The sequence below is a fragment of the Phoca vitulina genome, unplaced genomic scaffold (genome assembly GCF_004348235.1).
Source record: "Phoca vitulina isolate PV1807 unplaced genomic scaffold, GSC_HSeal_1.0 scaffold13, whole genome shotgun sequence".
Classification (NCBI taxonomy): domain Eukaryota; kingdom Metazoa; phylum Chordata; class Mammalia; order Carnivora; family Phocidae; genus Phoca; species Phoca vitulina.
In genome coordinates, this window is record NW_022589716.1 from 32648350 (window position 1) to 32664474 (window position 16125).

The following is a 16125-nucleotide window of genomic DNA, read 5'->3' on the forward strand; positions in this document are numbered from 1 at the left end:
GTTTAAAAATAGTTTTCCAGTTAACATCTTTTTCACATAATGGAGATGTCAGTGTATGTTTACATGATTGTGGAAATGGTCAGAAGCTGTTTATGTAGCTCTGAACTGCTGAACAACTCACAGGAACACTGGGGTTCAGCAAAGCCCTTGGGGCTTTTTCCCTTGAGAGGAGCCTGGGCTTCACTTGGGGTTGCTGGAAATGCATGCCAATGAATTCGACCCGGCTGACTTTCCTCTGCCTGTCAGACTTACTTTGCACAGTGTTCGTGAGGGGCTGGGACATTGTTGCCAATCTCTACGGTTACTCCGAGTTTGGAGCTGGGGATGAAGAAAGCCATTTCTGCAAAAAGACAGTAGATTCACTCTGTAGAAAGATCATGGTAACGTCATTTTCCAAAGCACATGCTTTGAATAACAAAGCTTTCAATGTGCGCCTCCCCCTCCACACACCACAGATTGATCCCTGTACATATTTCATCTCAACCGTTTCCTTTCCCACACACACATTCCAGCTTGAAAGCACACTGTATGAGTGTCCAGGTCGAAAACGCTGCCTGTCTGGCCAGTGTCCTTCGCTTAAGGACAAGTAGGTAAAACCTTCCAAAAGCCCCCTCTTCCGGCTTCTCAAGTTCACTGTTGTCCCCCCACCCACACTCTCCTGTAGCCGGCAATTCTCAGCCCCCAAAGCAGAAGCATTTGCTTCCCTGGGTAGGGCGCCTTCAAGATTCCTCGAATTCCCCGTATACAGAGGCCAGAGGTTTGGGTACCGCACAGTTCGAGCCTCCTTGTGCCCCTATACTCGGGTTGCAAAGGAAGGCGGCATCGCTGCTGTATATTCCCCATCGATAAGCGGCACATGCTCTACACCGGAACGGGTTGTCTTCGGGTGCTTCGGATTCAGGTGAGGCACTCTCCCCCAGTTTTGCGCGCAGGGGCTTGGGGACCTTCTCTCCCGGGCAGGGCCGGGCAGGGCCGGGCAGGGTCGGGCAGGGCCGGGCAGGTGCTGCACCCGGGCAGGCACCTCCTCCCGCCGCGCACTGAGCATGCTCAGCCCGGCGGCGCGCCGGCTCCCGCCCGCCCCGCGTCTCTCCTCTTCTCCACGCGTCTCCGCCTCCTCGAGGCTGAGGAGCCCGCTGCCTGAACCTTGCAGCGCCGGGTTTTTTGAGCTGCCGCGAGCGCTGGGAGGGAGGAGAGAGCGGCACCAGACACAGCACGGGGTTCAACACCAGGATTGGTCGCAAGTAGGAAGCTTTCGCCACTACAGCGGGACCCTCGGGCTGTGCCGACGCCGTTTGCTAGGAGGCTGTAGCGGGCGCCGCGCTCAGGTGCTGAGGTAAGTGAGGCGCGAGCTAGCAGGGTCCGCTCCAGTCTGGGCGCGTGCTGCCCCGGGCGCTCCGGCGGTCGGATTGTGGGAACGAGCATGGTCCTCAGAGGCTGCGGAGTGAAAGGGGGCTACTTGGGGCTCCCACTCCTGCAGGGCTGGACGGGGTCTGTGGGCCGTACTGCCTTGAGCCTGGCAGCCCTGCGGGGTCGGCGCAGCTGGAACTGAGCGCCCTGAACCCGCGAGGAGGCAGGGCGCACACGACGCCACCTTCACCCCACGGCGACCCTTCTTTTTAGTCAGAAAATAAGTTTGTTGCGCTGCAAGGCAGCCACAGAACAGGTAGCCTGGAGCGCGTAATGCTTCAGGAATCGTTAAAATCAGCTCCTCCAACTGGTTCAGGCTATTGCCCCCTCTCCGTGCGCGCTGGCGAGAGTTTCCTTCTGATGTTGATAGCCCGGGGCTCTGATTGCCCAGCTGTGGAGCCCACGGTAGAGAAAGGCGAACTTGGGCTGGTGTTTGAAGGGATTTAGGATCTAAGGGCGCAAGAGCCGGTAGCGGTGGTGGAAGGAGCCCTGTTGGAACAGACATTGATTTTGGTGGTGCCCACTGTGTGCCAGGCTCCGTGCTAAACGCCGGGGGTACAGAGCCGAATCCAGATCCCCGCTCTTGTGACACGTACCTGGTATACCCAGGCTCTGCCCAGGGAACTTGTAGGGGTGGCGTAATAATCTCCAGTAACTTGGGGGGATTTGCAGTTTCTTTTGCATGGCAAAGACAGCTGCCTTGTCTCCTCCTCGGACCCAGATGTCAAGGAGATGTGCACCAGGCACCCCGCAGACACCAGCCCGCACTCTCCTTCTGGAAAGGAGGGCTCAAAACCTGCCTGCATTTTCTCTCTTTGTGATTCGTGTGTATATATTCTATTATTTATGAAAGGTGTGGAGGTGAGGGTAAGAGGACGTGGGCTGCTCAATCTTTCTGAAACAGTCCGGGAGTCTGCTGCATGAGAACATTTTGCAGCACAGCGGATTTCCAGCAAGGAGGCTGCTTCGCGCAACGCGAAACTAAGGAGGTTCGTTGCTGGCCGGGGTCTCCAGATTTGTAGCGAAAAGATTTGCGGAGGTAGTATAGGGCGAATCAGTGTGACTGATCACTTTGGGTGGGTGGTCTGCGTGGAGGTGGGGTGGTGGATCTTGGGGTGTGTTGGAGGTTTGTTTGCAAGGAGGAGCTCCTGGGAGGAAAGCTCCTGGAACTTTTTTCTAGTTTTCCTACTGAAATCAACATAGGGGCGGGGACATGTTTGTCTGAATAACTGTCTTTTAATTGCATCGGAAGCATCTGCAGCTTACTGTGATGGGAGCTGGATATTTCAAAGAATAATTCCACATAATTGATTTGTTTGGACACTTACAGAAATAATTTGGAATGTGCTTTTATTTTTGTATTTTGAGGTGTATGTCCTTTAGGGAGTGGGGTAGATTTCCAACAGGCAGGTCCCCGCAGAAGCATTTACGTTCCGGCCGATTAGCAAGTTTGTTCTCTCTGTCTCTACCCAAGTGGGTGAAAAAGAACATTGTGTCATGGAGACAGACACCTCGAGGTGATTTTTGTGGCATTTATGAGAAAATTCATATTTCATCCGTAACTTTATTCTTGCTGTCTTCATCTTGATTTCATTCAAGACTTATGTGGATCTCCACAATGGAGCAATCTGTTAGATTGCTAAGAATCAAAAACAAGTTCCATGGGAATACCATTTTTGCCACGTTATAAAATACTATTGATTTTTTTGTTTGTTTAAACCAACTTCAGCTGCTCTGGATTGATAAGAAGAGATCACGATGATAAGCCTCATTATTTTCCAGTGTGGACCCTGTCAGGTTAGAGGAGAACATGGAAGAACTGACCTTTTTAAATTGGGGGCTAAGACTAATAAGAGAAAAGACTTTTGTTCAAGGGTGCAGGTCAGAGCCATATGGAAATTTCAGCAGAGGCAGATTTTCTTTTGACAGCCTTTATGAAAACAGTTTTTAGTTCCTTTAACTTGGGGGACTTTGTCTTCTTGAGTCAGCTCAGCATCTCTTTCCATGGTCATTTCATATTGGTGGGACATTGACAGTAAATAGAGAGAAAGCCTTTCAAATAATGTTAGCTTTTTTAATCATCCGTTTATTTTACCTAGTTCTCTTTCTTCTTCTTGTTCAGAAGTAGGTCTTCTAATTATTTTCCCCTTAAGCACTAAATCTTTTGGCTAGAAGTTTTCTTCTGAAAGGTACACAGGACATCTGTTATTTCAATTTATTTCTTAAGAAATAAAGGTAACCTGAATAATTAAGCTTCTCAGCAGAAAACTCCCCTTTATAGTTCCAAATTTTCTGCCAAGTTTAACTTGTTGGGTTCTTCTTTGTTATAGTCAAAGACATAGATATAAAATACATTAGTTTTAATCTTGGTTTTTATTTAAAGAATTTCATCTTTTGTGAAAGCATGCTTTTATATGATTTTAATTGAATTAGTCTATTTCATATGTTAAGCAGGGAGATGTCTGTATACACAGATGTGGTAAGTTTTGTTGTTTTCATTTTTCCATAACGCAGTATCTTAAGTCTTGTGAGGGAGACCAGATTTATTACCTAGACTTATCAGTCTTTATTTATTTTTTCTATTATATACTATCAGAAGAAAATTTGGCTATACTCACTAAAATTTATTGTTAATCATATATACTACTATGTTGGTATTACTACTTGTAAAATATATACAGCAAAAAGCTAAAGGATAAATAAAGCAAAAATTATGAAACAGAAGTTCTAATATTTTTATGGATTCCAGCGATTTGCTTTGCATTGCCCCTCGGGTGTATACCCCACTTTGGAAATCACTGATGGTTTGCGGGGTTTTTACCTTTCTTTTCTTACCTCTGGCTTTGCCATTCACCATCTTTGATATGGTGGCTAGTTGGAAGATTGCTAGTAATCTGTTTCTCCTGTAACAGATGGGTTAAGAGCACTCTTTCCTGGTCATGAACACATATGTGGACGGAATGAGGCAGAGGAGATGAATGTGATACAGGGGTCATCCTGGATCTCCCAAATTAGATACACAGAAGAAAAAAAAATGAAGTTTTAACTTAAAGACTGAAGTTCCAGTGGTTAAAAAGTGAGGAAACCAGGAAGAGTGAGGAAAAGAAAGACATTTTCCATGTTACAGTATTTTGTGGAGGGTGGAAAGAACAAAAACCTTGCAGAAGATTAACCTGGATGTGCCCCTACCACTTACATTCATGATATTGGACAAGATGGTTCCATAACTTTTTTGAATCTCAGTTTCCTTAGCTATAAAACTGGGATAACATTTGTTTCAAGGCATCATGGTAGGGATTAAACATGAGAGTATAGGTATAGAGCTTACCTCTATTAGTTTAGATAGGTTAACAGCTGTAACAGATGAATCCAAAAAGTGTACTTCTTCAAACATGAAATATTCTCATTCGTGTTAAGTCCCCAACTGGATGATCCTGGCAGCATTCCTCCAAGACCTATAGTTTTCTTCAGCAGGGTCATCATACTCATCTGCATGCATCAAGGCACTGGAAAGAAAAAGACTTAGAACTGTTAATTGCTCAGACTTGCAAACCATACATATCACTTTTGCTTTCATTCCATTGGCCAGAACTCAATTGTATGTAGATGGATCTTGCTATAAGGGAGGCTGGGGAATAGTATAGCTGTGTTTCCAGGAAGGAGAAGAAACAGTAGGGGGAACAGCCAGCATTTCTGACCCTCTATTACTCTGTGTGATATTTCCTCCATTTTCAGTAAATGTTAATTACCTCTCCTTCCCCCAACCCCTGGCAGAAAAAAAATAGACAGTTATAAGGAAACACTTTTCTAAGCACTTTGCCCTCCCAGATAGGTATTGTCTATGTTGTATAAATAAGGAAAACTTCGCAGAGAGAAATTAAGTCATTTGTTCGACATAGCCAGTAAGTGGCAGAGTTAGGATCTGAACTATTTCTCTGGCTCTAGAGTTGATTTTCGTAACAGCTTCATTATACTACTTGTTTATTCTTGCCTCAATACTTTTCTTATTATAGCCATTGGACGACTTTTTCTTTTTGTCTATATGAAAAAGGTGGAGGAGAATCAAAAAATCCCAAAGAAGAAAAAAAGATTATATCTAATCTAAAATATAATGGAATATAATTAGATATGATACAGGTTTATCTTGAATACTTACTTGGAGCAGGTATTTAAAGTAAGACTCTCCACTACAATGCTTTTTCACTTCTGATAAACAAATTATCAGAGTGTAGGTCCTGAATTATAGCCTTTCTCTTAGGCTTTCATTGTGGGAAATCTTGGCTGCCATTTTTATGCTGCAGTATAAAGATAAATTCCTGTTTGCTTCTTAGCCTAAGTAAATATTCTTTCTGGCAAATTCACAGCTAAAATATTCTCCTCTGACCTTCCTTTTGATCAAAAGCATTGTTTTTCATCAACATCCCCAGCTCCCAAGAAAGAAAACTCTTCTCTTGTTCTTTCAGCTTTGCAAAACTTTTTTGAGTATTTACTCCATGACTAAAGGGACCTCTACCAATAATCCTAGCATCCTGGAAAAGAAAATGATCCCTTTTGGTCTTATCCTGTTATCTTGTCCCACTTATATTAGAAATTCTGCTTATTCTCTCCTTTCCTGTGTATTTGTTCTTTGTAAAAATACCTCTTACACTTGTGGTTCCAAATAGCTGCAGTAGAAATGTGAGGTGGTTAATAGTGAGACTGTACTTTTTGCCAATACAGTTCATTTTCCAGTATTTCAAGTCATTTTTTTCTTCTTCAGTATTTATTTGTGGCATCTTCCCAATTAATTAATGACACATATGTTCTCACCATGTAGGTGGGCAGATATACTTGTATACTTATCAGTCACCTCTTTCTCAAAAGACCCTGTTTATTTCCTCCTAACTTTCCCTGAACCTTTTGTTTTAAGAAATATCCTTTATTTTTTCCTAAGTTTACCTTGCTTCCAAATTTCCTCACACCCACCCATGCCATTTATGTGTGTGTGTGTGTGCAAGTTCCTTTTTATGATTTAATGGGGTAGAAAGACAGAAAGGTTTAAACTTGCTTACTATCATATTTTCAGACGCCCAGTGAGCAGAGTCCCACAGGACCTAATGAAAAGCTAACTCTAGCTGCTGTAACAGGTAAACTCTAAATTTTCAGTGACTTAAAATGCTTCCTACTTCTTGCTCATGTGGGGTAGTTCAATACCCACAGCGTAGTTCCTGACTGAATGGCTTCCCATGGGGTCATTTGAGCAATCAGGTTCCTTACCCTCTCCTGGCTTCATCCTCTCCTAAGTCCCTAGGGTCCTCCTTGTTCAGACAATGTATATGGGGTGTGAGGAGACAAATGTCCTGACGCGTTTCATAGGAGGTTTTTGTAGGCCTGCACTGGGAGTGGTTGTCATGGCTTCTGCCCACATTCTACTGGGCAGAACTCTCTTCCTTGGCCATTCCTCTCTGTAAGGGAAGGTAAGAAATGGAGTCACACTGAGTGCCCAGAAAACAGGTATAGCGAATAAACCAACAGATTTTTCAATAAATGGTCAGTTGCAGATTTCTAATAAAGGAATGTGAGATTGCCAGCCAATTCTCTATTTTCCTTTCTTTAGGTATAGAGAAAGGAGTGTGTCTGTGTCTGTGTGTGGTGTGTGTGTATGGGTGTAGGTTATTTGCCTGATAAATGCCTAGTCCCTTTCTTCTTTTTAATGTTGGCCCTTGTTACTATCCCATTCTACTATTTGTTTGTTTTAGGACTTTATTTATTTATTTATTTGTGCGTGGGGGGGGGGGGTAGGTGCAGAGGGGGAGGGAGAGAGAGAGAGAATCTCCAGCAGACTCTGCTCTGAGCGCAGATCCTGAAGTGGGACTTGATCTCACAACCCTGAGATCATGATCTGAGCCTAAACCAGGAGTTGGATGCTTAACCAAGTGAGCCACCCAAGGGCTCCTTAAGACCTTATTTTTTAAAAATTTTATTATGTTATGGTAATCACCATACATTACATCATTAGTTTTTGATGTAGTGTTCCATGATTCATTGTTTGTGTATAACACCCAGTGCTCCATGCAGAACGTGCCCTCTTTAATACCCATCACCAGGCTAACCCATCCCCCCACATCACAATTCCAGACTTCAAGCTCTATTACAAAGCTGTCATCATCAAGACAGTATGGTACTGGCACAAAAACAGACACATAGATCAGTGGAACAGAATAGAGAGCCCAGAAATGGACCCTCAACTCTGTGGTGAAGACCTTATTTTTTTAAATTTAAATTCAATACATATAATACATCATTAGTTTTTTATTTTATTTTTTAAGAGCAGTTTCAGATTTACAACAACATTTAGAGGGCGGTACAGAGATTCCCCATATACTCCTGCTCCCAGACATTATCAACATTACTTACCAGAGTGGTACATGTTTTACCCGGGATGAACCTACATCAACACATCATAATCACCCTAAGTTCATAGTTTACCTTAAGATTCACCTTTGGTGTTATACTTCTATGGGTTTGGACAAATACATGTGTGATGACATATATCCATCATTATAATATCATACAGAGTATTTTCACTGCCCTAACAATTCTCTGTATTCTGCCTATTCATATCTCCCTCTCTCTCATTTCTTTTTAGTGCTCAAGAGTATTCCATCATCTGGTTGTATCCCATTCTTAGTGCGTATGGTCTGGGTGAAACTCTATTTCCTGCTTAAGGATTGAAACATGCTCTGCTACTTAAGAAAGAGTATTGGCTCTCCCTATCCACAGTAATTGTTTCCAGAAAGGGCATGGGGCACAGTGAGAAGGACTGTAGAGAAGTGAGATCTTTTGCTGCTTGTAATAAGTCAGACTCCCAGTCAGGAATCACTTGGCATCCCCCTACCAAGGCACATATAGTCATCTAAATCACAAAGTGAAAGCCCTCATTTCTTCAGAGCCTACCTCTGTAGAGCTGTGGAGGGGAGTGGAAGTTAAAACCACATCCTCATGCTTAATTTCCTTTTATAAGATTTACTTTGGTCCGTCCTAAATGATGTTTTCCTTTCCATTTACACTTTCCTGTTGTTTTCCCCTTTCTGAGTCTGCAGTCTAGGTGCTCACCCTGGAACCTGCCAAGTGATTTTTTTTGCATGCCTTTGTTTTCATTGCCTTTGTGTCTGGTCTACTCTTGTCATCTTTCTTCACCATGTTTATTACAGTTTGCATAATGCTCGACTCAATTGCCACTTTGTTAACCCTCTTTCAATATTATTCAGGCATAATGATAACCTTTTCTGTACGGACCCCTATTGTATTTTTTTTTCCATGCCACTGATATAACACCTATCATTAAAGGTGATCAACCCTCTCAGTTTTCCCAAGACTGAGGGTTTCCTAAGATCTTGGACATTCAGTGTTAAAACCGATAAGGTCCTGGGCAAACTGAGACATTTATTGCCCTACCTAGTACATTTTGCATGTCACTCAGTACCATGAGAGTTCCTTGAGACAATGGGTAAGGGCTTGAAATTTGGAGTCAGACAGATTTCTCACCAGTCCTAAATCCATTTTGCACTATCTGTGTAATTATGTCATAGCAAGTTACCTACCTTTTCTAGGTTTCAGTTTCATTAGCTGCATAATGGGATGATATGCATTTTGTAGGGTTGTTCAGATAAATAATTAAAAGACATAATAAGCTAAATCACTTAGTTTGATGGACAAATCTTAAAAAATGAATAGTACCTAAAGGCACAAGAGTTTTTTTTTTTTAATTTTTTTATTGTTATGTTAATCACCATACATTACATCATTAGTTTTTGATGTAGTGTTCCATTATTCATTGTTTGTGTATAACACCCAGTGGTCCATGCCAAACGTGCCCTCTTTAATACCCATCACCAGGCTAACTCATCCTCCCACCCCCCTCCCCTCTAGAAACCTCAGTTTGTTTCTCAGAGTCCATAGTCTCTCATGGTTTGTCTCCCCCTCCGGTTTCCCCCTCTTCATTCTTCCCCTCCTGCTATCTTCTTCTTCTTCTTTTTTTTTTTTTAACATATATTGTATCATTTGTTTCAGAAGTACAGATCTGTGATTCAACAGTCTTGCACAATTCACAGCACTCACCATAGCACATACCCTCCCCAATGTCTATCACCCAGGCACCCCATCCTTCGCAACCCCCCCACCGCTCCAGCAACCCTCAGTTCGTTTCCTGAGATTAAGAATTCCTCATATCAGTGAGGTCATATGATACATGTCTTTCTCTGATTGACTTATTTCGCTCAGCATAACACCCTCCAGTTCTATCCACGTCGTTGCAAATGGCAAGATCTCATTCCTTTTGATGGCTGCATAATATTCCATTGTATATATATACCACTTCTTCTTTATCCATTCATCTGTCGATGGACATCTTGGCTCTTTCCACAGTTTGGCTATTGTGGACATTGCTGCTATAAACATCGAGGTGCACGTACCCCTTCGGATCCCTACATTTGTATCTTTGGGGTAAATACCCAGTAGTGCAATTGCTGGATCGTATGGTAGCTCTATTTTCAACTTTTTGAGGAACCTCCATACTGTTTTCCAGAGAGGCTGCACCAGCTTGCATTCCCACCAACAGTGTAGGAGGGTTCCCCTTTCTCCGCATCCCTGCCTACATCTGTCGTTTCCTGACTTGTTAATTTTAGCCATTCTGACTGGTGTGAGGTGATATCTCATTGAGGTTTTGATTTGGATTTCCCTGATGCCGAGCAGTGTTGAGCAATTTTTCATGTGTCTGTTGGCCATTTGGACGTCTTCTTTGGAAAAATGTCTGTTCATGTCTTCTGCCCATTTCTTGATTGGATTATTTGTTCTTTGGGTGTTGAGTTTAAGAAGTTCTTTATAGATTTTGGATACTAGCCCTTTATCTGATATGTCATTTGCAAATATCTTCTCCCATTCTGTCGGTTGTCTTTTGGTTTTGTTGACTGTTTCCTTTGCTTTGCAAAAGCTTTTTATCTTGATGAAGTCCCAATAGTTCATTTTTGCCCTTGCTTCCCTTGCCTTTGGCGATGTTTCTAGGAAGAAGTTGCTGCAGCTGAGGTTGAAGAGGTTGCTGCCTGTGTTCTCCTTTAGGATTTGGATGGACTCCTGTCTCACATTGAGGTCTTTCAACCATTTTGAGTCTATTTTTGTGTGTGGTGTAAGGAAATGGTCCAGTTTCATTCTTCTGCATGTGGCTGTCCAATTTTCCCAACACCATTTGTTGAAGAGACTGTCTTTTTTCCATTGGACATTCTTTCCTGCTTTGTCAAAGATGAGTTGACCATAGAGTTAAAGGTCCATTTCTGGGCTCTCTATTCTGTTCCATTGATCTATGTGTCTGTTTTTGAAGGCACAAGAGTTTTATGAAGATTATGTGGACTACTGCTTGCAAAGTACTTATTTTAGTTTCTAAATCCTTGTAAGCTTCCAATAAACAGATTTTAATTGATCAATGATACTCATATTTGGATATCTCTTGCCTAAAACATGGTAGACATCAAAGATACAATTAATCTCATAAAATACATGTCCATGGAGCATTAATGATAATCCCAGGAGTTTGTGGAACAAACAAGTCAGTGAGAGTAATTAGGAAATATTTGAGAAAGACTTTTTTTGGTGTTTAAAACTTAAAAAAGCAGGAATTAGCTGTGAGATGAGTTCCTTTTTAGACAAGGTTTTATTTTTCCTGGCTTATATAAAGCCAGAGTCACCAGTTTTCATGGTTTGGAAAGAGAAAATATTTTCCATATTTGGACAGGGTCAATTTCAGCTCACAACACTTAAAATATGCACTTATCACTATTAATTAAATAAAAATGGTGCATTTCTGGGAAGGGAGTTTGGTTCATGAGAAAATGAGGGTTAGGATAGCAGAAGCACTGCTGATTCCATAATGATCTTGAGGTTTTAAAAAAATGCATACAGAAGTCTCTTTTGTTTATACCATAGTAAAATATCCTCTCCACCTTTGAGTTGAATTTTGTGCATAAAAATTTGTACCTTGCACAAGGGTCCTAATAGAAATCTTGATAATTCATGTTGCCTATGCCTTTTAGGTTTGTTATGGAAATTTCTATTGAGGACAGGTGTTACAAGTGTGCTTTTGCTGAGATAGGTCCAGTTTGGAGGAGAAGAAAAGTGAAGAAAATAATGACATGACTCAAATCCTCAAATATGTTTTATGAGGCTTGATTCTAGGCACATTGCCATCATTTTCATTTGTACAAATTTGTATTATCATCTGTATTATGATTGCTCTTCAATTATGAAATATAAATATGAATATTTTTTGCCTTTAGTGACTCGTTTGATTAGCTGTTAGCTATCTATTGATTCTAGACTTCTCACAGATTAGCGAATTAATTACACGTCCAAGGACTACTTTTACTGCATTTAATTAGGTGAATGACATCCTTAAAAAGAAAATGTTTACCTAGGTCACACTTCTTTTTTTTTAACGATTTATTTATTTGAGAGAGAGAGAGAGACAAATAGAGAGAGAGTGGAGGGATAGGGGCAGAATGAGAGAGAGAGAGGGAGAGAGAATCTCAAGCAGACTCCCTGCTGAGCACAGAGCCCAAAGTGGGGCTCCATCTCTAGTCCCCAAGATCATGACCTGAGCCGAAATCAAGAGTCAGCCACTTAACTAACTGAGCCATCCAGGTGCCCAGGTCACATTTCAAATTCCTAGTAAAAAATATAATACAAACATGGTTATCTAGAATTCTTGGAACTAAGTAATTGTAAATAGAAGTTTGTCTTTAACAATAGTTTTTTAAAATGGGAATCTGTGTAAAAATATTACTTTACCCTTTAAGCAGGTGGCTGAATATGATTTACTTCTTGATGACACAGGATCACCATGATGAACATAGAATAGTAGTTTAGAGTAGAACATGGGCCTTTGATTCAGACAGACCTAGATTTGTTCTGTTACTTACCAGCTGTGTGATCTTGAACATATTCTTAACCCTTCCTAAGGCAGTTTTTAAAATCTGTGAAGTTGAATGTGCCTATCTTATAGAGATGCTGTGAACATTAAGTGATAATTGCTTAAGACTAGTACAGTGTTCATGGCACATTCTAAGCACTAAGCAAATTAGCCTTACACTATAATCTTTGCAGTTTATACAGAACATAGTACACATGGATGCTTTATATATTTGTTGAAACACTTAATGTTATACTCGACTGTGTAACAGGATCCCATCAAGTGCAGCTGAGATGTGGGTACGTCTGTCTGCTTTCTGATGCCTTTTGATGGTCATATTTGATTCCTTGCTTTAGTGAACTAGCCTTTTCTATTTGCTGTTTCTTACTGTTTGTGAACCAGAAGCCATTCAAAGTATATTTAATAGTTTGAGTAGATTCTGAAAGAGGTTCTGAAGGACCTTTTCTTTTTTTCTCCTTACCTACACCCCCCAATCCCCTCTCCACCCCAACAGACTTTTTTTTTTTGGTGAGAGAATAGTGTGGGTGTTTCACATTTTCTCTGTTCTCAGTTTCACCTTTTCCTACATCCTGACTGAGGAAGTGAGAGGTAAAGTGTTACTGCAGTACAGTAGAAATAGAAAATTCCTGCTTTGATAACATTGTCACATGGGTTGGTGATATGCTTTGCAGCAGAATCACATTTGTGAATATTGCTGTGTTGTGGAATGTTGACTGTCTTACCTGCAGTACAATAAACTTCGTTCAAAAGTCTGTACTCTGAGCACATGGTCTTTACTGTATGAAGTCATTCCCTTTTATTTTCTTTAGCACATTTCTAGGTTTCACTCACCAGTTAGTAGATTCTTGCTTAAAATTCCTACTGTTTCCCCTCCATTTTCTTTTTTGAACCTAATGGTCAGAATTCAAGACACTGCAACAGTTCTAGATATTATTAAGGTGGTGGTAACATCCGTATATGCACTATGTAATATGGAGTTATCATGAATTCATAGTTCCAATAACTCTACTCACTTTTATTAATAGCAATTTACCAATATATTGTAGTTTATATTCTGTGCTATAACTGAAATAAACAGTTTTTAAAATGTTACTGTTATTTAGAGCAGCAGTCTTCTGTTCTTCTGAATTAATAAACTTTTACAAATTTTAGTAGTTTTCTTATAATGTAGCTCCTTAAATCAGCATATTAAGGTTAACTCTTTTTGTTTGTTTGTTTTTTAAGATTTTGTTTTTAAGTGATCCCGATACCCACTGTGGGGCTTAGACTTACAATCCCGAGATCAAGAGTTGCACACTTCACTGGTTGAGCCAGCCAGGTGCCCTATTAAGATTAATTCTTAAGAAAAGGAACATAATATAATGCACATCCCAAAAGATGAATTCTGTATTTTAGGTTAGGATTCAGTCTTGGCAGATGGAATACACTATTTTATATGATGTAAAAGAGAGGCAATAGGTATACTTGGTGATTCAGAATGATTTGATGATTCAAATATTAGTGTAAGCTATATGACCTCTCCCAGCTTTATTTTCCTACCTATATAATGGGGATATTGTTGCAGGGTTGTGAAGACTAAAATTAATTAATCATATATACACATAGCCTAGTGCTGAGCACATAATTAGACCATCCCTTAAAATGCCGAGTTTATTATTATGATCCTTTCTTTTCATACATTTATTCAATATGATACCTATGTTGATGAAACATGTGAAAGTTATAATTTATGAGCTTGAAATGTCATTCTTTTAAAATACTCAATAAAGTGATTTATGTTTGTTCCTGTGTCTTTATCCACGGATAGATAATTGTGATCTCTCTTGGCTGTGTAGAAACAGGAAGGCAACATTTCCATAGTATTGTTTTATGTTTGACTATTATAGAGAGCCAGTGTTTCAGAACTGAAATGTGATTAGCACTATTTGAAATTTCATTTTGGAGAAATGGTTTTGGCTATGGTTAAGAGTCTTGTTTATTAAAAAGAATGAATTACCCAGTAGGCTCTCCCTCTCATCTGTATTCTTTTTACTTCAGCTACAGTCTGTCTTGCCATGTTGCAAAGGGAAATGCTGACGTGATAGAGTAGAAATATAAAAATGTTTCAAGTTGCTTTCAGTCAAATATGATTGAAATTTTTCAAAAGATTTACACATTTTTTTTATTTATAATAGTGACATTATTGAGAAATGAATTTCTGTTTCTTCTGGAGAATAGCAGCTTCTTTATGGGTGCTTTGTATTTCAAAACTTAGCAAATGTAACATAATGACTGGTGTATTATTAATATGCCTACAGTGAAGGAGTTTCACTTATTTGAAGAGAAACAAGTCACTGTTATTTTACTTCCTATTTGTATAACCTTTAAAGAATGAAACATTGTTAGTGAGTTTGTTTTGAATGTTTCTCTGCTTCCTCCTTGTATGTATGTTTAGTGAGTGGTTTATGGAATTCAAGTAATACTTTTATATTGTTTTAATTAATCATTTAACCTTATTACTTAGATTTCTTAACTACTTTTATGTTTCTTTTTTTTTTTTTAACACATACAAATAAGAACTTATTTACTGGCTTCCATTGTGATTTACATTTTCTCCCTGCTATCTACTAAACTAATTCACATCAGAATCTTAATTCCTTGACAGATTTCCATCCATTACTTAAATCCTATAGAATCTAAGTTGTGGCTTTGTTATGGAAATTAGCCTGACTGCAGGCTTCTAATCATTAATGCCTTAGTATTTTCTGTCATTAGGTTATTCCCCAAATGCATTATGTACTACAGTTTTTAAGTGATTTTTCAGAGCACCAGACCAAGTATTTGTGAAAGTCTGAAAGGATACACTTTGGATGGAAAGGATGGAATTTCTGCCATTTTTGCCTTCTTAGGCTTTCAGATGTTAGAAAGAAGTATAGAAACATGTTTACATTGATAGATTACACCATTCCCAATTACTAGGATTATCTGGCTGAGTAGGTTAAGGGAGTGAGGGGCTGTTTCTCTTATATCTGAAAATAATATAATGAATTGTCCATCAGTTATTTGAGTTTTCTGTTGATCCTCGATGTTATATACTTATTTCTCATTGACTAAGGACATCCATTCTAGCAGGGCCTATGTATAGAGTCTAAGTGTACTGTCTATAGTTCAGAACAGAATATCATTCATAGAGGAAGTTTGCCCAAGACCTTGATAACCATTGTACTCCATAGGTTGGCATTTCCTGGGAACTTGTGAGAAATACTTTGGTTGCCATTCTGACCTACTGTATCAGGATCTTCATTTTAGCAGGTGTATTCACATAAACATTGATAGGCATTGATTTACATCATATTCTTAACTAACTAAACTAACTGGTTACCTGCTACTAAGCCTAAGTATGAAGTATATACTCAGCATGCTTAATTATATATTAAGGACACAATACCATAGGAATAAAGATAGGTACAGTAAAGTTTGGCCAAAGGATGATCAGAATCTAGTAGGGTAGATATTTCTCTCTCTCTCACATAAACACACACACACACACACACACACACACACACACACACACTCAAATTCAGGTAGAATATGGTCAACATGAATGGGATAGACAATGAAATCATTGTAGGGAAGCTTTTTCATTTCTTAGGAATATGTTCTCATCATGTTCTTTTTGAAGCCCTTCATGGTGGACTATCTCAAGCCATTCTTGCTTATGCTGGGATTAGGAACCTCGAGTGCAATATCTACCATTTTACCCATCAGTGTAATTGATG

General features: G+C 40.0%; 1 protein-coding gene across 4 annotated transcripts in view; it reads left to right on the forward strand.

Annotated features, from left to right (window-relative positions):
- The first annotated feature begins 538 nt into the window (after positions 1-538).
- The window catches only part of CNTN4 (contactin 4), a 913589-nt gene continuing 898002 nt past the window's right edge, over positions 539-16125 (forward strand). For 3 of the 4 annotated variants that reach the window (XM_032411802.1, XM_032411800.1, XM_032411808.1), the window contains exon 1: positions 1076-1333. The gene's annotated coding sequence lies outside the window, so the exon portion shown is untranslated. Of the gene's footprint in view, positions 902-1075; positions 1334-16125 lie in introns of those variants that run through there. The other variant, XM_032411803.1, reaches the window with a different exon arrangement.